The 20,947-nt window shown below is 38.2% G+C and overlaps 1 pseudogene; it reads left to right on the plus strand.

Moving 5' to 3' along the window:
- Positions 1-5,206: 5,206 nt before the first annotated feature.
- On the plus strand, positions 5,207-6,169 carry LOC100033286 (death effector domain-containing protein-like; annotated as a pseudogene).
- Positions 6,170-20,947: the final 14,778 nt, after the last annotated feature.

The following is a 20,947-nucleotide window of genomic DNA, read 5'->3' on the forward strand; positions in this document are numbered from 1 at the left end:
GCAAAGTTGCAAGATACAAAATAAACCCACATAAGTCAACAGCATTTCTATATATTTCCACCACATCTCAGCAACAAGAACTAGAAAGAGAAATTCCATTTAAAAATCACCCTAGACAATATAAAATACTTAGGAATCTATTTGCCAAGAGAAACACAGGCACTCTATGAACACAACTACAAAACACTCTCCACACAATTAAAACTAGATCTAAACAATTGGAAAAACATTGACTACTCACAGGTAGGATGAGGTAACATACTAAAAATGACAATCCTACCCCAATTAATTTACTTATTTAGTGCCATACCCATTGAACTACCAAAAACCTTTTTTACTGAATTAGAAAAAACATAACAAAGTTCATTTGGAAGAACAAAAAGATCAAGGATATTAGGGAAATCATGGAAAAAAATGTGAAGGAAGGAGGCCTTGTAGTCCAAGATCTCAAACTATACTATAAAGCAGTGGTCATCAAAACAATTTGGTATTGGCTAAGAGACAGAAAGGAGGAGCAGTGGAACAGACTTGGGGTAAGTGACCTCAGCAAGACAGTTTATGACAAACCCAAAGATCCCAGCTTTTGGGACAAAAACCGACTATTTGATTAAAACTGCTGGGAAAATTGGAAGATAGTATGGGAGAGATTAGGTTTGGATCAACTTCTCACACCCTACACCAAGATAAACTCAGAATGGGTGAATGACTTGAATATAAAGAAGGAAACTATAAGCAAGTTAGGTGAACACAGAATACTATACATGTCAGATCTTTGGGAAAGGAAAGACTTTAAAACCAATCAAGAGCTAGAAAAAAATAACAAAAATCAATAATTTTTATTACATCAAATTAAAAAGGTTTTGTACAAACAAAACTAGTGCATCCAAAATTAGAAAGGAAGCAACAAATTGGGAAATACTCTTCATTAATAAAACCTCTGACAAAGTTCTAATTACTTAAATTTATAAAGAGTTAAACCAAATATACAAAAAATCAAACCATTCTCCAATTGATAAACGGACAAGGGGAATAGGCAATTTTCAGTTAAAGAAATCAAAACTATTAATAAGCACATGAAAAAGTGTTCTACATCTCTTATAATCAGAGAGATGCAAATCAAAACAACTCTGAGGTATCACCTCACACCCAGCAGATTGGCTAACATGACATCAACAGAAAGTAATGAGTGCTGGAGGGGATGTGGCAAAGTAGGGACATTAATGCATTGCTGATGGAGTTGTAAATTGGTCCAACCATTCTGGAGAGCAATTTGGAGCTATGCCCAAAGGGCGCTAAAAGACTGTCTGCCCTTTGATCCAGCCATAGCACTGCTGGGTCTGTACCCCAAAGAGATAATAAGGAAAAAGACATGTACAAAAATATTCATAGCTGCGTTCTTTGTGGTGGCAAAAAATTGTAAAATGAGGGGATGCCCTTCAATTGGGGAATGGCTGAACAAATTGTGGTAATATGTTGGTGATGGAATAAAATTGTGCTGAAAGGAATAATAAAGTGGAGGAATTCCATGGGAACTGGAACAACCTCCAGGAATTGATGCAGAGCGAGAGGAGCAGAACCAGGAAAACATTGCACACAGAGACTGATACACCGTGGTACAATCAAATGTAATGGACTTCTCCATTAGTGGCAATGCAGTGATCCTGAACAACCCGGTGGGATCTATGAGAGAACACTATCCACATTCAGAGGAAAAACTGTGGGAGCAGAAACACAGAAGAAAAACAAACTCCCTGAATGCATGGGTCAAGGGGATATGGCTGGGGATGTAGGCTCTAAATGAACATCCTAATGCAAACACCAAAAACATGGAAATAGTTTCTGATCAAGTACACATGTAATACCCAATGAAACTGTGCGTTGGCTGTGGGAAAGGTGGGGAGGAGGGGAGGGATGGAAATAATGTGATTCTTGAATAATGTTCTAAATTGACAAAATTAATTAAAAAATAAAAATAAAAAAATGCAGGCAGATTTTAAGGCTAGAATGGAGATGAGGAAGGGAATGCATGGCCTTTGTTTTCTAAATTGGGAGCAAAGACATTTACTAAAGGAGTTGGAGGTTGAAACTTGGTGAGACAGGAAGAGGTCTGAAATAGGTGCTGTGAAAGATATAATTGAGATATTGATTAGGAATGTGTAAAATGATTGTCATGAAGTAGTTAGGGGCCAGTTGAAGTTAAATTATACAGATTTAAAGTAGACCAAATCATTGCTGTTTTGCTACTTCTCTGGTAACACTGAGCAATTCAGTATTATGACTTGATAACTAATAATGTATGTGATTTGTTTCAGTACTGGATGTAAGTGAATGACAGAACTAGAAGGCAAATTAATCAAGGTTGAAAGAAATTTTCTTGTAGGATTAGTTGATTATGGGGTTCATTTTATGAAAGTGAGAAGGTAAGGCAAATGAAGATAGCGAAGTGATAGGACATGGAGGAAAGACTGGAAGTAGCAATGAAGGCAAAAAGTATATTTATGAGAGATGAGGAAGAGGGAACATGCAAACATGGGAAATTTTTATCTGAGTAAGGAATTTTATTCATTTTTTTCTCTTCCAGGAAATGGGAATTCCAGGTCTGTCCCTTCAGTTTTTAGAAGTTTCTTAAAAGTTTAATTTAATTCTCTAAGACTATATATTGCTGGGGCTATTCTCCCTATTTAAAAATCAGAAAGTTGAGTGATAATGAAACTAAGACATCAGAATTTAATATAATATCTACTGCCACTATCTCAAATATATAACTTTTTATGGTGAACTAAACTATGCAAATACCAGTTTTTCCTTTGCTGCCTTTATTATTAAGAGCAAAATTGCCTGCAGTTTCACCTCCATTTGTTTTAATGGTTTCCACATAAAAGTCATTTTCTCAGCATGAGATTTTGTTTGCTACAATGGAAACAGCATGGGCAAGATACAGCATTTTGCTGAGGGAAAGTAATTAAGTTGGTAGACAACAGTGGATTGTGATCAGTGTTCAATCAGAGCCTGGTTGGCACCATGTTGGTAGGGAAAGTGAGTCTTATAAACATCCTGAACATAATCTTCCCCCCCATAACTCCTCTACTGAGAAGTCATATATCTAAAGTAGCAAATATTTCCCCAATGAAAATACAGAAAAGTTATGTGATTTTGTCAGAGAAGGGAATTCCTAGTGTGGGAACTACCATGAAGGATCATAAAATCACAACCTATAAGACTTAGTAGATAGTACAAGGAAGTTTCCTACATACAAAAAAGCAAATTATCTCACTAAGAGTTACAAGCCTTGGAAGTGAAGGAGACAAAATTTGAATTTGAATATCCCTTAATTCAAGCTCACTACTCTACATCATATAGCTAATCAGTTCTTGTCAGAAGTGAGTAAAAAGCCTGCCTTTACCAAGTTAATTTTCATGGGTTGTTTTTAAAGAATAATCATTAGATGAATCTAGTAAAAATTTATATAACATGTCATTTATAACTAATACAGAACACAAATATCACATTCATTCTTGACTTTATGATATAAATGATATTGTTAGATATTGAAGGAATAAGATAAAATGGTATTATAATATGGTCTACACTAAGACTGTGGTTTTATATTCTTATCCTTCAGTTTTATAAAATATTACACTCCTGTTCTTTAAGTTGAAAGAATATGCATACATGCACACAGAGAGAGACAGCATTTTTATTTGACTTTTCTATGGATAATTGCCATACTTATTATAGCAACCTAAAATTACATGTGAATAAATAAATAACAAAAGCAAGCTGATCAGTAAATATCCTGATTGATTTCAACTGTTGTATTTGAAAGGTGTCCATAAGTTTAACAAAAGTTCTAAAATTCAGTTGCCAGAGGGGAAGAAAACCCACTACCACAATTCTCAAGAGAGACACCTAGTTCTAGACCCATTTACCATAATTGGAGATTACAACTTCAAAACAGAAGACTCCAGCCTGAAGCCATTTCAGTCTGAGATTAAGGCACTAGGGAATTTTCAATCCAATTTTTATGAATCATGTAATGTTAAAGGAACGCAGTTCAATGGCAGCCATATTGCTTAAAACAATTGTTCACTCATCACAGTTCAGTAAGTACAAAGCAGTCAGGATATTCTGACATATTTCCTTCAATATCATTATCTCAAGTTTCTGGCTCTGGACAACATAGCATGGAAACTTTTCCCTATGCCTCTTTCAAGTTATCCTATATTATGTAAGAATTTCATTCATTATTGGTAGATAAAGGAAAACATTGTGTGTAAAAACTGACTGTTAGCAAAGTCTCCTGGTATCAGGTTGTTGATTTTTTAAAATAGTTTTTTATTTCAATATGTTAAATTTAGGAGAAATCTAAATTGATATAGATTGGTCTGTCAAAATTTAATTTTCCACACGGGTTATTAAAATACAAATGCTTTAATATCCAGTTCCACTATAAGAAAAGTTTCACAATGAGGCTTTCACCTTCAAAAAAAAAACACTATTGGATAGATATTCACAATGTGTTTTTTCTAAGGTTCCAGAATCTTTGACATTATGCTAAAAGCTAGATTGTGGGGAGAAAGGTTTTTTTTTTGGGGGGGGGGGTTAGGCATGATTTTATCGGTGAAGGGAGCTCTTAGTAAAGACTTCTCTCCAGATAAGCAGACTGACCACTCTTCCACAATTTATAGTCTCAGTGATTTGCTTGGTGCATTAAGAAGTTTAGGTGACTTGCTTATGGTCACTTAGCTAGTATGTCTCAGTGAAAGGATTTGAACTCAGGTCTACCTGGCTCCATGCCTTTCCTTCATTTCTTTTTCTTTTTTTAAACCTTTACCTTCTCTCTAAGAACCAATACTGCTTATTGGTTCTATGGCAGAAGAGCAGTAAGGGCTAGGCAATGGGGGTTAAGTGACTTGCCTAGGGTCATAAAGCTATGAAATGTCTGAGGTTACATTTGAACCAAGACCTCCTGCCCCTAGATCTACCTCTTTAACCACTGAGCCACCTAGCAGTCTGGCCAGGAAAGAAGCGGTAATGGCTCCACCGTGGTACAATGGATACTGTAGCAAAGGGGCAGACCCAGAAGGCAATTCTGTGACCAGAGGACCAAGGAAAGCAGGAGTGTGAGCTCTAAAGACCACGTAGCACTTTTGACATTGTGGACACCCACTGGACACACTGATGTACGTGCCCTCTCCTTCCTTTTGTTGATGTAATTGATGACCATGAGGACGGCCCCTGCCAAAGTGGACGTGACTTCCTGCTGGAGCACCAGGCTGGTTGTTATGAGAGTTACTTTGGCTAAGTGCTACGGCTGCCACACATCATTCATTACTCGACGTGACCCGACTCCTGATGTCTCACTTCAGCGGAGGAAAGCGGTAAACCCAGACGTTGTAGAGAAATAGCTGGAGGATCTTACTCTAAGTGACCCTACCCGCCCCACCTCCCGCCTCCCCCAAGAGACAAAACCTCCCCAAATCCAAAATCAGCGCTTCCCTACTATTCTACGGTGCGCTGCCTGGCTTCCAGCCCACGGATGTGCAGCAAACGGCCAGCTCGAGGGAGAACCCCACTTGCTGGTCAGCGTAAGCGCCGGAAATCAGTGACAGCGGACCCCAAGGACAAACAGACCTGTGACATCCGGCTTCGGGTGAGGGCTGAGTACTGCCAGCATGAGACGGCTCTGCATGGCAATGTCTTCTCGAACAAGCAGGACCCATTGGAATGCCAGTTTGAGCGCTTCAACCAGGCCAACACTATCCTCAAATCCCGGGACCTGGGTTCCATCATCTGTGACATCAAATTCTCCGAGCTCACCTACCTGGATGCCTTCTGGCGCGACTACATCAATGGCTCCCTCTTGGAGGCGCTCAAAGGCGTCTTCATCACAGACTCACTTAAACAGGCGGTGGGTCACGAGGCTATCAAGCTGTTGGTGAATGTGGATGAGGAAGACTATGAGTTGGGTCGACAGAAACTCCTAAGGAACTGGATGCTGCAGGCACTGCCTTGACCCTCCTCTCACCTTTTTCACCTCTTTGGGACTCTGCTCAGCGCCTGCCTCTGGGAGTTCACACATATTTAGGGGTTTCTCCGCACACCCTTCCTGTAATCTTCCTCCCCTCCCCCAACCTCTTTTATTTAAAGGAAAAGACAAAAAAGGAAACGGAAATGGTGTGTGTCTCCCCCTCCCCCCATCCCCATCCACCTGTTTCCATGAGCCTGGGAGTACATACAACCTGGGCAACGACGGAAGAAGCAGTCTTATCTCGAAGAGGTCTGTGAAACCACTGTTGGAAGTTTTTGGTTGGGGGGAGGGGAATCGTCAATCGGAGATTTGTCTCAGTTGCCCTCGGGGCTTATGAAGGCTATTTTTTTAAATTGTTTATTTTGTTTTGCCTGAAAAACCAAAGCTGTGTTATGGGAGCTTGTTGGAGAGGGTAGGAATCAGGGCTGTATCGTGGGAATTTACCACCACATTCCGTACTAAAATCTTAAGGAACGAAATGAAAAGCATTTTTTATAAATATTGCCCTCTTACCTCCTCACTTGCTTTCTCTTAGCTCCTGGTGCTTTCTTTTCTCTCCGTGCCCATGCCCCTCATTTCCCAGGCACCCCAGACTAGGGCCTTACTCCCTTTACACCCACCCACCCCCACGTCTATTAGTTAGCCTTTCTTAGCTGTTTTCTAGGGATCAGTGAGGTGGGAAGGATTGGACAAAGGGAGAACTCTTGTGCCCTTTGTGCATAGGATTGGGGAAAAGGTTTCTTGTAATTTACAATCCCCGCAAAAGGGGGTGCAAGTGGTGTTTAACATCTGTGATCAAGTGAAAATAAATGTATCCTGTAACCTCTATTCCCTACCCCTTCCCCCTCCCAAAAAACGAATTGGATCTTCATGATTCTATGAGGTGGGAGCTATTATAACCCCATTTTAAGTTGAAAATACAAAGAAGATAGAGATGAAGTGATTTTCCCAGGGTCACACAGCTAGCAAGTGTCTAAGACTGGATTTTATTGAGATAGAATCAGTAAAAAAAAAACAACTGAATGAAAATGCACTTACATCTCTTTGTAGAGGTGGGAGAGTATAGCTATAGAACCTCATAGATACTTTAGACTTAGTTAATGTGGATACTTTAGACTTAGTTAATGTGTAGATTAATTTTGCTGAGATTTTTTTCTTATATATTTTTATTCTTTGTCTCAAATAATGGCTAGTTGGGGAAAGGGATAGAATGATCCCAAAATTAGGGCAATATAAAAGAAAAAGAAATCAATGTAATTCTTTCTAAATGTATGTATGCGTGACCTGGGGCAGGAGCAAGGGCCTTGAAGGTCCTCTCCTATTAGAATGAATTATAGTTTCTCATTCTAGCTGAATATCAGATTGGAAGACAGAAGAAAATTTAAATATGGGGAAGGGAAAATGACGGTGATATGGCAGTGGAGCTAGTAACTATAAAAGGCAAGTTCAGATGAGTGTTCTAGGAAACCAAGTTGTCATCACAAAGAGTAAATGATCTCTCAAATTCCTTCCACCTCCAGCAGCAAATGAATTTCAATGAATAATCCCAACCACATTCGAAAAATCAAGGCTCTGAAGACCAGGCTCCTGGAAGCATGTTATGCTGTATTCTTCTTATCATCTTCAGAGATGGCTAGATAGTATTGCACTCTTTAGCTATAAAAGGGGGTAACAAGTCAATACACAGATCAAACCTGTCATCATGGACCATGACAGTCTTTAAATAGTCTTCCCCAAATATAAAGTCATATAATTCTATGTTCTCACATGATGACTCAATAGTGTGAGTATTGTGACATATTAGAAAAAGAAATAAAAACTAAACAGTCATGGGATACATTATTAGAATCATAGCCAAGGAAAATGATAGTCTTGCCATTTTCTGCCCTAAGCCCTACAATACATCTAAAGTGCTGTTCAATTCCAGGTCTCAAATTTAGGAAGCTTAGCATGTATACAAAGGAAAATAACTACCATGTTAGTCGACTAAAGACCATGCTGTCAATCGAAAGAGCTATATATCTTTGACTTGGAGAAAATTTAAAGAGATGGCTTCTAGTCTTCTAGTGTTAAAGTATATGGAAGATGGATTAGATTTATTCTTTGCCTCAGAAGAAAGATTTTGGAGAAAATTTTGGAACAGATTCCAACTCCATTAAAAAAAAACAAATAAACCCTACTTAACAGCTGCTTTCCAAAACTAGAATGAAATGCTATGAAGTTAATGGATTCTTCATCACTAAAAATCTTCACATAAAGACTGGATGATTGCTTGGGGTTAGGATTATTTTGGGAGATTGCTGGCCAAGTATAAATTGGACTAGATCACTTTTGACATCCCTTCAGACTTTTTATATTTGGAGAGCCTGAGTGAGCATTGACCATATTCTCTTGAGGATTCTGACCAAAGGCAGAAGGCCTTAAGACATAAGAGAATGGGAAGAAAGAAGGCAGAAGATATGTATTAAGTACTTTGTAATATGCTGAGCTCTGGGGATAACAAAAAAGATTAAAAAGAATAGTCCCTGGATCCCAGGAGCCTACATTCTAAGGAATAGAAACAATCTGTAAAGGGGTAAAGACTGGCTACATACAGGATAATATACAGAGTATATAGAAGGTAACCTGATAGAGAAAGGGATTAGCTACTAAGAGTACCAAGGAAAGCCTCCTCCTGGGGAAAATGAGACTTGAGTCTTAAAGGAATCCAGAAAAACCAAAAGGTGGAGGTGAGGAGGCAGAGTACTGTGGGTATGTGAAACAATCTATACAGAGTCATAGAGCTGGGAAATGGTGTGTCCTCTTTGAGGAACTACAATTAGGCCATTGTAGCAGGATCATAGAGTGAAAGAATCAGGAGCAAAGCATCTAAAGGCTAGGAAAGTAGGAAACATTTGCCTAGAACTGGCCCATTTTAAGTACACGATTTGAACTAGGAGATCCTTATTCTCAGTGTTATCTTCATATTTCCACTGGGACATGAGGAAATCTGTTGCATTCTGTTCCTTCATAGCAAAGCTCCACATAGTTCCTTTATCATATATATCAAAGGCATATACTATGCATATCAAAAGTCTTCTGGGAATAATCAAGGTACCATATCAATATATTTTTTAAATTTTTGTCATCATCATAATCATCAAGACATATTTGTTGAGAAATGACTTTCTCCAGGGTACTATGGTAGGCATTGTGGAAGACATGAAAAAATGTAAGATATAACCCAAGACTTTTCCCAAGAAACTTACAATCTACCTGGAGAAAGAAATAGCCATGATTAAAAGATCACTGGCCATTCCAGGTATTAAGTATTCAGGCCTGAAGTAGTTCAGAGGAGATAGCTCTCATTTATAGCTAATATGCTCAGGTCACATTCCTCAAAGAGGTGAAAATTTAATTAGATTTTGAAGATTAGGCTCAGATATCCTTGAATAGGAAGAAAGAAGAAAAAAGCATTTTTAGGATTGGAGGATTATTTTAAAAAACTAGCAAAGACAAGGCTAATGCTACAGCAGCTTAGGTGGCTTAGTAGATTAAGAACCAAACCCCAAAATAGGAGATTCTGGGTTCAAACTTGACCTCAGCTACTTCCTAGTTGTGTGACCCTGGGCCAGTCATTTAACACCTCAATCACCCCCCACCCCCTGCCTAATGCTGACAACTCTTTTGCCTTGAAACCAATATACAGAATTGATTCTAAAATGGAAAGTAAGAATTTTTTTAAGTAAAAGGTATTTGAAGAACTAATGTTATAAACTAAACCATTTGATTGGAGCTTGTTGCAATTATATATTAAACAGTGGGAGGCAAGGCTGGATGAACATGGATGTCCTTTCCTATCCCTCCAATGCTTTACATTCCATCAATTATAATTTTAAAGAAATGAGGGAGTTGAAGTAGGGAGAGTGGAGGAAGGACAGTCTCCAAACTTAACAAAGAACGAATGCAGAAACAAATTCAATGTAGAAGTATATAGCATACACATGTTAATATCATTCAGGAGCACAAAAGTGTGTTGACAGATACGGCATCCATTGCTTACATTTTTGGTGGTTCCACACAAGTATCACTTTCCAAGTATGTTCTGCAAAGTTTTCTCCCCAGTCATATGAAATACTCTTTATTACCCAGTTTGGGGAAGACCATAACTGTACTTCTGCCAGATGAGTAAAATCCTTCTTTGACAGCAGGATACATTATGAACAAATCAGGTTGACTTTGCTGTAATTCTAACGACAGAGAACTGGTAAAAAGTTAAAAATCTCTGCCATTCTCTGGCACAAAGGAATATATCCATAGACTGGTTGGATTGTGTCTGAAACTTTAAGTTCTCCAGCCTCTGTAGATACAGAGAGCTGGAATGCCATCCTTCTCCCCAGTGAAACTGTGCCTTGGGCCATGTGTCCTCACACACATACAAAAAATAGTGTGTGTGTATATATACACACACACACTACCATTCTGCTCCCCACTCCTCATTCTAGCAGCAGATGGGCTTTCTGGAAGGCCAGCCGAAGACATGTTCGCTCCCCAGGCTTTAAAACTCTTCCAATCTGAAGGGATCCTTCCCCACTCCATGACACCCCTCCTCCCCAAACATCCCATGGCCAAGGTCAAAGCAGAAAAGCATAAAATAAATTCCTGAAATCTAATCCCATGGTATATTGCAAACAAGCTGCAAAAAGTCATTAAAATTCAGACTTTACTTATTCTTCTTTCCCTTAGTTTATGATTCTTTTGCTCCAGCCAAGTATGTTTTGATATAACCAAGCTTTCTCCCTACATTTCCTATGCTGGAAGCCTTGATAAGATAAGGCAGTTATTGAGTAACGATAAATTATGTCTTTCACATTTGCTGGTTCCCAAATAACACCAACAGCAATGGGAAACAGCTTAGACATGACTGCCAGATTGGGGACCGGCAGTAGTTAAATACCACATTGCATATGCAATTCCTGATCTTTGCTCTTACCAGCCAAAGCAAAACATGAACCCAAATCTTTGAAACGACACTGCAAAGCACATTTTCAATCAAGGACTATCTCCAAATGGAAACAAGCTGGATACACCATTTAACTACAACTAAATTTCTGATTTGCATTGGGTCTGCTTCAGTGTTTGGAATGTTTTAGCAAGCAGGATGACATAGGGGAAGAGGAGGCAGGCAAAGAGACAGTTCAATAAACAATAGTAAGTGTCTAATTCTCAAAGAAATTAGCCCCTTTAAAAAAAAAAAAAGATCAGTTTCCTGTCAGACTTCATCTTCTTAAATTTCCCAAGAAGCAATGTTAGCTAAATAAATCTGAGGGCACTCCCTGATTACAGAAGCCCTGCTGACCCAACTAACAATAAGACCACAGTGGAGAGCCTTGAAAACTTTGAAAGCAAATGCGACTTTCCATTCAAGATCTGAAAACAAACTCCTGGCTAATAATTTCAGGGGGAGAGAAGGCCCTTGATCTTTCTTTTCCAGTGTTGGGGGGTGCAGGGGTGCCAGTATCAACATTTCTGTTTTTGTGCTAAATTTGTGAGTCTTTATGTGGCTTAATCATGTTAGGGCTGTCCCATTGCTTTTTCGAGCTTCTCAAGCCCCGGCTCCTCCAGGAACAGTGGTCCATTGAAGCCTCTGGTATTCTCAAGGCCATGTGCAAGACATTCAGGTTTACATTCTGAGGGAGGCCTCTGCACATTGACTTCACCCAGGGTGATTCATTGTGCTTTGCTGTTAAGTTTGCAGGGGATACACTGCATGATTTAAAGAGAGGGGGGAAAAAAAAAACATGGTATTGAAAGCCAAGGCCTATGATGTGCTCACTGAAAAATCCTCATCTCTTGACTTCAGCACTGAGTCAGATGTCTGAAAAATGAACCATGAAAAAAATGCTCAAATTTCTTCCTTATCTTCCTTCTCCCTTGAAAATGAATTTCCTCTCTCTGTATCCAAAGATAAGCCAAGATGAAGACCTACCTGCCTACCTGAACTTGGGTCAAAATGCTTTTGAACTTAGTTGAAATATAACTAAGATTGTATTTTTATGTTTTAAACATGCTATTACTATTAATTACTAATTACTAATAATTACTATTAAGGAATAGTAATTCCTTAATAGTCATGTTTTGTTAGAATATAACTTAGGAAGTTTAAAAATCAGACAAATTGGTTATTTGAGGCAGATAGTTAAAGAAACATTTCTAGAGTTAGTTTTTTTAAAAGAACATGGTTTCTCAAACTCCTATGTATATAAAAGGAGTGTATAGATGTTCCCAATCTTATTTGCATTTAGCATATAGACACATATGTGCCTAAATATCTTCCTTCAATTTTGAATGTAAATGATATTTATATTACTTGCTCTTTTGAATTATTTATATCACTACTTCTTAAAAGAAGATTGATAGAAAGACAGATGGATCGATGATTGATTGGATAGAGAAAGAGAGAGAAATGATAACACATTTTATTCAGTCCTTAGTATGTGCCAGGTTATGTACCAATTACATGGAATACAAATATGTGAGCAAGACAGTCACTATCTTTAAAGAATTACATTTTAATGAGAGAAGACAGTAAATGAAAGAGTTGAAAAAGTGGGGAAAGTTGAGGGAGAAAGGGTCCAAGGGCACCACTATGGGAGTAAAATGGAAAAGTCTGAAAAATCACAGCAATAGAACCAGGAAAGAAGTGTGTGTTAGGCACTTCAGGAAATAGTGGAACCAGTCAGGAACTCACCAATCAGAGGAGCAGAAAGTCCTCAGGTCCTGTTGAGGAGATAAAGTCTGGAGGGCCAGAACTGGAGCAGAGAGAGAAGCTCTCCTTACTATATATCTCTTAGAAAATAATGGAAAAACATAGAACTTTTTGTATAAAGAGCATCTCAGCATTATTTTCCATTTCTTAGGAAAATATTGGTTTTTCAAAGTACTTGAAGTTTTTTTAAGATACATTTAGTCACTGGAGGATTTGGTGTAGACTTCAAGACATTGCAAGTTGTTCATGAGGGAGATGGAAAGAAGCTACCACTAATAGCTTCCCATTTTAACTAATTATTTTATATATTTATTTTTTAATTTTCACAAGTTTTCTGAAGTTATATAATCCAAATTGTCTCCTCTTCTTCCCTCTTCCCTTCCAAAGCTGGCAAGCAATTTATTCTGGGCTATATATTTTACTAATTAGTCTTACCTACAAGATGTTCAACTCAGTTGTTTACATGATGACAAAATCCTGAAAGTAAGTTTTGGAGTAAGACCCTCAATCACTCTGTCCTAGTTATAGATCTGCCAGGAAGCATTCTTTTCCAATGCAGATATAATTATCATCTGTCATTATTAGAGTATCTATTTTCTCTAGTCTAGTCTGGTAATGTAGGAAACACGAGTTCTTGCATCGAATCTAGTACCTAGCACAGCAACTTACACATGGTAAATACTTAATAAATATTTGGTGAATGAATGAATAAAATTCAATTAAGAGAACTACTCCACAACACACACACACACACACACACACACACACACACACACACACACACACATACAAAATATAGTTTTCCAGCATAGCAATGAGCTGTTGCATAGCTGACTGGATAGCTTTGGCTTCCCAGCCTTAAATGAATTTAAAAGAATAGCAGGAGATTTAAGAACAAAATCTGATTTCCATCAGTCAGTTTCCTGCATTCTAAGCAGAATTTTGCCTATTTGTTTATTTCTGAATATAAGATATTGGTTCACCCAGTTTGGGGTTGTCCTAAGTGTCTCGGTCTGAAGCCTTCAAGCTGTGCCGTATTCTGTGTAGCCCTATATTTAGAACAAAGCAAACACATGTAATTCTTTAGCGCTAAGCACTCCTGCCAGTAGGCCTTGGAAAATTGCTAACCCCCAAATAAAACAATGCAGCTTTCTTTAAATACTTCTGCTTACACTTACAGTGAGGAGATATTGACAGCAAGCGTCAGTTTGAGTGACTGAAAATAAATATAAGTGAAGAAAACAGTAACTTTTGGTATTAAAACCAGATTTATTTGGAGGAAATATATGACAAGTATCATTATTTTCTCAAATAGCAATTGCATGGCATCTCACCCATGAAGAGGACTTGTTATGTAATTTTCCTGACTGCTAAAAGTCCATTAACACCAGTGTTCTCCCACTAGCCCATGACCCTATCTCACTTACTTTGGGGCATCACAGAAATAATAATAATAGCTGACATTTACATAGTGATGTTAATGTTTGCAAAGGGTTTTACATTTCAGTGTGACCTGAGCTTTATAATGCTATGAGGTAGGTGCTGTAGGTGGTGTTCACCTCATTTTACAAATGAAGAAATGGCAGCTCAGAAAAGTTAAATAACTTTGTCCACAGACTGCAAAGCTAAGTGTTAGAGGTGGAATATGTCTTCCTTGTGCCATCTATCACTCCATTATGTCATACCATTTCTCATAGGAAAGTAAGAGGCATAGATAGCTTCATCTACACAAGACAACTTTATACTCTTCTCAAAATAAAAGGAGTTTTAAATAACATGAATTAAAATAATTTAATCGATGAATATTTATTAAATATCTGTTAAGCTCTGAGCACTACATTACATCCTTTGAATATACAAACAAGACGGAAAAAACAGCTCCTGACTTCGAATAACTTATTTTAAGGACAGCTTTCTCAACTAGAAATAATAGTTCAATTTCGTGGAAGCATTGTCTTATTGACAAAATTTTGAACAAAAATCAAATTTCCAATCAGTGGATACGGGATTCTTTCTATAACTAGAATGCAAGTATCAAATTACTTTCTATCTTGGGTTCAGCCAACATTTGCCTTCAGGAGAGTCTTTTTGCCTATGTCTATTCCTTCTGATGACTTCACATTTCTAACCTTCCATCTCATCCAAGAGAAGAAGTGTGGTGTAGTGGAGAGAGTTTTAGTTAAGAATATATGATTCAAAAAAAAAAGAATATATGATTCTGAGGCTGACTTCTGTCACTGTATGTGTAAATTAGTCAGTCCAAAAATATGTGTCTACCATGTGTCAGGCATTAAGATAGGTAGAAGAGATAGAATTAGAAATGAAACCAAACTTGCCCCCATGGAGTATCCATTCTGTTAGAGAAGAGAGCATAATTTGATAAAAGTGTTTACAAAATGAACAAAAGATATTTTTGTGATGAGGAGGTAGGGAAGTACAAGAAGCAGAGAAATAAGGCAAAATCTGGTGAAGAAGATGTTACTTAAGCTGAACTTTGAGGTAAACGTAAGGAGTACATTCTGGGCTTGGCAGACCACCTACCTAAAGACAAAAAGATGAGAGATGGAATGGACTGGGTAAGATAATGGTGTCAAACTCAAATGGAAATCTACTAACCCTTACATAAAGATCCCTGTTGTCCAGTTATTGACTTAGTTTTAAGTAATGTCATCTATTTTTATTGTATTTATTTTGTTAAATATTTCCCAGTAACATTTGACCTGATTGGGAGTTAGAAAAATTATTAACTGTGAGCTTTGGACTAGATACCTTTGATTTGACACACCTCTGGTATAAGGAAAAAAAAAATATCATTCCAGTTTGTTTAGACCATAGAGTTCATAAAACAGAGTAATATATAAGAATATGGGAAAGGTAAGTTAAAGCTAAGTTGTAAAGGAATTTAAATACTAAATAAAGGAATTTAATCCTATGGATAATAGAGACCAATGTAGTTTATTGAGTAGGGATCAGAATTGTTCTTAAGGAAAATCACATTAGGAGTTGGATACAGGACATATTTGAAAAGGGGGAAGCTTAAGGAAAAGAAACCAATTGGGAAGTTATTACAGAAGATAAGGTAAAAGGTGATAAAAGTTATCTAGAATGGTGGTGATATAAGTAAAGAGAAGAAATGAAGAAGAGATATGCTGTGGAATTATAATCCACAAGAACTGGAAACTGCCCAGACCATGGAGAAGTCACCAAGGGCTCAGTGCTTGCAGAGAACTTAAAGATTGTAAATTATAGGTAATTGGCAGATATGGGGCTGAAATTATATGTCTAGATCTTGCCTCCAACCCCGCCCAAATTAATTTATTATTTTTAATTTATTCTTTTGATAAAAATTATACTTTTCATAGCTACTACTTTAAGGCAAAGATATACATTTTGTGAACACCCAATTAGACATATGAAAGTCTCAAAACTATAAGCTTCCCTATATGATCTAATTTTAAATTATTGAAAATAGTTTCTTACAAGAAGCTACTCAAATTGTCCATTCTCAGATGTAGGCAAGAGTAACTAGGTGGTGCGATAGATACGCCAGACCTGGAATCAAGAAGACTTAAGTTCAGACTCTTAACTAACTGTGTGACCCAAGACAATCACTTAACCATGTTTGCCTCAGTTTCCATATCTATAAAATGCGTCAGAAATGGAATGGCAATCCACTCTAGTATCTTTGCCAAGAAACCCTAAATGAGATGACATAAAGTTAGATACAATGAATGGGCAACAATAAATACAGAGGTAATCAATTTAAATGAAATTCCTTCTCCAATGGAACACTCAGAAGAGCTGCCCATGATGTTACCTGTACTCCCATGCCAACTCATACCCTAGCCACTTTGTTCCTTGCCTCCCCTATTTTAACTGCAGCCCTACATTCCTATGTTCTCTCACTCCCAAACTTACAGCTAGCTATATTTCCACATTCACCATCATAATAACTCCCACATCTAGTCTCATATACCCCAGAGAATTTGTTTAGTATGAGAGGAAAAATGATCCTTCTTTGTACCTCAAATTTTGAATCTTCTTATGGTTCTTACATTAATTAGTTGATTTGTCCCCTGAGTTTAAAAAGAAAAAAACAGAAATAAAAAGAGAGCAAAACAAATTGGACAATTTTGCCACTGTCTTATTAAAAACACATACTTATATATTTGTTTCCCAAAAAAAAACAGACCATATATAAAAAAGTTTACTTTCTTTCATGTTCCTATGCATATAATATCATCTTCTCACTAAAAGAAGGAATCAAGAAAAGTGCCATATTCATCCTAGTTATGGGGTTCTCCTCCCTGAAATATAAAAGAGCAGAGTTTTTAAAAACCTGAAACAAACAAAATTTAGGGGCAAGTTATATTACTAGTTTTCACACCCAAGACTAGGTAGGCTGTAATTTTTTAAAGAGGGAAAGAAGCGGAGGAAATTGTCATTTTGTCAACAAGATGCCTTGTTGAAGTTTATTAACATTTTTTGGGTTTGGTCTTTATACATGCTGCCATTGGCTTTAGTTTGCAAAGAGAGATTCCTACTTCCAATCTGCTCCAAGATGAGAAGTCAGAGTCAACAGCTCCCACTCCTAATGGGATAGGAAAGGGCTGCCGACAGTTTTCGAATGTCTGCTGAGCATTTAGGGCACGGTTCTCATTTGTGAGACATTCCTGAGAAAATGTTCCAGTAGAGCATGTCTGCTAATTCATGTGTGTAAACCTAGGCACATGTGGCTTCAGGAATATAAATATATTCCGAATGCCAAGTTGTTTTGTATGTTGGTGTTTAAACCCTGAAGGACAAAATGCCACATGGACTGAAAACTTGAGTTCTCATCCCCTTTTCCTAATGATGATAGAGCTTCAGTTCTGCCAGTGCCAGATGAACAGACTGGTTCAGAAGCCTGTTCAGCTTGGGATGCTTTCTCCACACCTCAACTGGGTTTCCACCATCTGAGTGAAATAACCCGCTTTACCCCCCCAGACACTGCAGATGACCTGCTCTTCACATTCAGGACTATAGACAAGTGTGAGCTGCTGAGATCTGCTTTATAACTGAGACATGTCAAGAATTCTCACCTCCCTTGGAAAAAGGCCAGCCTACATCAACAGCTCTCACTTGTCACTTAGATTTATTGGCTAGGCCAAGAAAAATCCCAGTTCAACTCCAGTCAGTATTTGTTAGCCAAAAGGAAAAAAAAAAGAGAGAATCATTTGGTAGTAAATAGTTATACTTCTTTAGCATTATTTTCAAGGTGGTGAATTGTAGAGCTTTACATTAAGCATTTAATTGCAGTTTAAATGAATACTTTAAAAGGCTCACTGGGTATCACTGAGCAGAGCAGCAATGTCCTAACCTCATAAGCCATTAACCTTTTATCTATTTTAAGGTAATGAACTCAAGATGAGTAAGTGTCTCCACAAAGTCAGTTGAAATCAAATGGAAACTTTAGTTCTATATTCATTTGTGACTTATATGACATCATGCTAGTGAACTGTGTAGCTAAAGCTGTTACAAGGTTTCCTCACTTGAGGCTTTTCTCTAAAGTCAGAGGAAAAACATGCTGAGTGATTTTAATGTATAGCCATATCTCAGTGATTAAAAATAATATTCCATGTTTTCTTATGGCAAATCATCTTCATCTAAGATCTGACTGCAAGGTAAATTCCCAGAAAGGGAGAAAAGAAATAAAGAGATAGAGGGATGAAGAGAAAGATGAAAATGGAGGTGAAGGGATAAAGAGAGAGACAGAGATGAAGAAAGAAAGAGAGGTTGAAAGGGCTTCCAAAAGATAGTAAACATGTATTAAACATCTGCTGTGGGTCAGGCATTATGCAAAGTGCTGGGGGTACAAAGAAAGGCAAAAAATATCTCTGCCCTTAAAGGAACTCACAGTTTTATGGAGGAAACAAGTTAAATTTCTCTCTATTGTGGGAATAGAGGCAGCTTGGGGCTCAGTAGCTTGTAGTCAAGAAGACTTGAGTTCAGATCTTGCCCAAGACACTTACTAGCTGCATTACCCTAAGCAAATCACTTATATCTTTGCTTGTCTTTACCTATTAGAGGAAGAAATGGCAAACCACTCCAGTGTCCTTGGCAAGAAAACTCCATTGGCAAGACCAGTTGGTCATGAAGAGTTGGACATGACTGAACAAATTGAGGGAATACTGGAATTAAAAAAGAATAAAAAAGGCTTCCTTATCCCTCTTTAGATAAAATTTTAGCTGGGAATTAAAGGAAGATAAGCCAGAATGTGAGGATGTATATAGTGGTAGTCTCTCGGTGTCCGAGAATGACGATTGTCTTTGTGCATTATCACCTATTGATGTGCCCTCATGTGGCTTTGGAGTCCAAAGGCTGAGGCGCAGAGTTTGTGGCACATGGAGCATGGGATGCCAGTTGTTACGGGAGGTGCGGTTGTGGCCTGGTGTCGGCGTTCACGCGCAGCAGCAAGACTTCGACGTCGCTCATCTTCAAAGGTGGCGGCGGCATGGTGAATGTGGGCTCTGGTGTAATGCCAGCCCACTTCAAGTTGGACTTTAGCTGATCCTTGAATCTCTTCTTTGGTTGGCCTTGTTTCCTGAGTCCAGCTGACAGTTCACCATAGAATACCTGTCTTGGTATTCGCTGTGGGTCCATGCGGATGACGTGTCCGGACCATCGTAGCTGGGTTCTGAGGACCATGACTTCGATGCTGGTGGAGTTGGCTCTGTCGAGGACTTCCTGGTTGGTGATTCGGTCCTGCCATCGGATCCTCATGATTGACCGGAGGGAGCGTTGGTGGAATTGCTCCAGCTGTTTCATGTGCTTCCGGTACAGTGTCCATGTCTCACAACCGTACAGGAGCGAGCTGAGGACCACTGCGTTGTACACTTTGAGCTTCGTCGCAGTGCTTACACCGCTGTGTTGGAGGACTTTGGAGCGCAGCCGCCCGAGTGCCTGGCTGGCCTTTTGGATCCTGGCATTGATCCTGGCCAGAATGTGAGGATGAGGTGGGAGAATATTCCACACAGGGGGTAAAGCTAATGAACATGCTTGGTCAGGAGACACAGATGTGTTTTGTTCAAGGAACACCAAAGAGGCCAGTGTTACTGGGTCAGAAAGATAGAAACAGAGACCATTTAAGTTCTGTGCCAGGCATTGTACAAAGTGCTGGGAATTCAAGTAAAATATGCACCAAATATATACCCAGGGCCATTTTTCCAGTGGCTAAGAAAATCCTCTAATATTTATATATTTCCATGAACTTTATAAATATAAAGCATTATTGCTACCTTGCCAGCCTGTCCTATCTGATCAGGCATTTCAACATGTTTTTACCAGAATTCTAGATTCCATAGCTCTTTAACAGGTTGGTGACTTATAATAGCCCACATCTGTTTATAACAAAGCAACCTGAAATTTGAAAAAAAATGTTTTTGTCCCCACCCCCTCTTTAATCTGTATCCTTATCTGGATAAAAGAATTTTTATCTTAATTCCCTAAAGTCCCATTCATCCTTACTGTATTCTTGCCCCAGAAGCCTTGGACAGAATGAATAATTCAGGATTCCCTATCAATCTACACATTGAGACCAGGAGCCTTACACATCCAAGGTAAAAAACTGGGCTCAGAAAAACAGCTGGTTCATTTCTATCAGAAACAACCAATATGGAGAATACAAAGCAAGGACCTTGCTAAAAATTACCATGAGGGTAGTGACCATGGTTAGTAACCCCACATGGAATAATGGAGAGAGTGCCATTTTTTAAATCAATAAGATCTGGGGTTGAATCCTGACTTCAAAACTTAGCTTTAGGAACCTGGGCAGGCTGAGTCTCAGGTTGGGTTAATAGTTCTAATACCTACCACATGGGGTTGCACATGTGAGCTCATGTGATGCTCAAATGAGATAATGCATATAAAATACTTTTACATTATTCAATTAGTCCTAGAAAGCGAGAAAAAGAGCAAATGGTATATACAACCAAATGATGATTCTTTTGTGGATCTATGAGTCAGTTGTCTATTAACAGGGAATTTTATAGAGTTGGCACTTATGTGTATTTGGTGAAAAGCTGAATGAAAGAGTAAATAACTATATGAATGAATAAATAAATTATATGAGTTAAAGAATGTATAATGGACATTTGGCAATGCCCAGATGACCCAAAATGGAATTATCC

The sequence above is a fragment of the Monodelphis domestica genome, chromosome 1 (genome assembly GCF_027887165.1).
Source record: "Monodelphis domestica isolate mMonDom1 chromosome 1, mMonDom1.pri, whole genome shotgun sequence".
NCBI classification, from domain to species: domain Eukaryota; kingdom Metazoa; phylum Chordata; class Mammalia; order Didelphimorphia; family Didelphidae; genus Monodelphis; species Monodelphis domestica.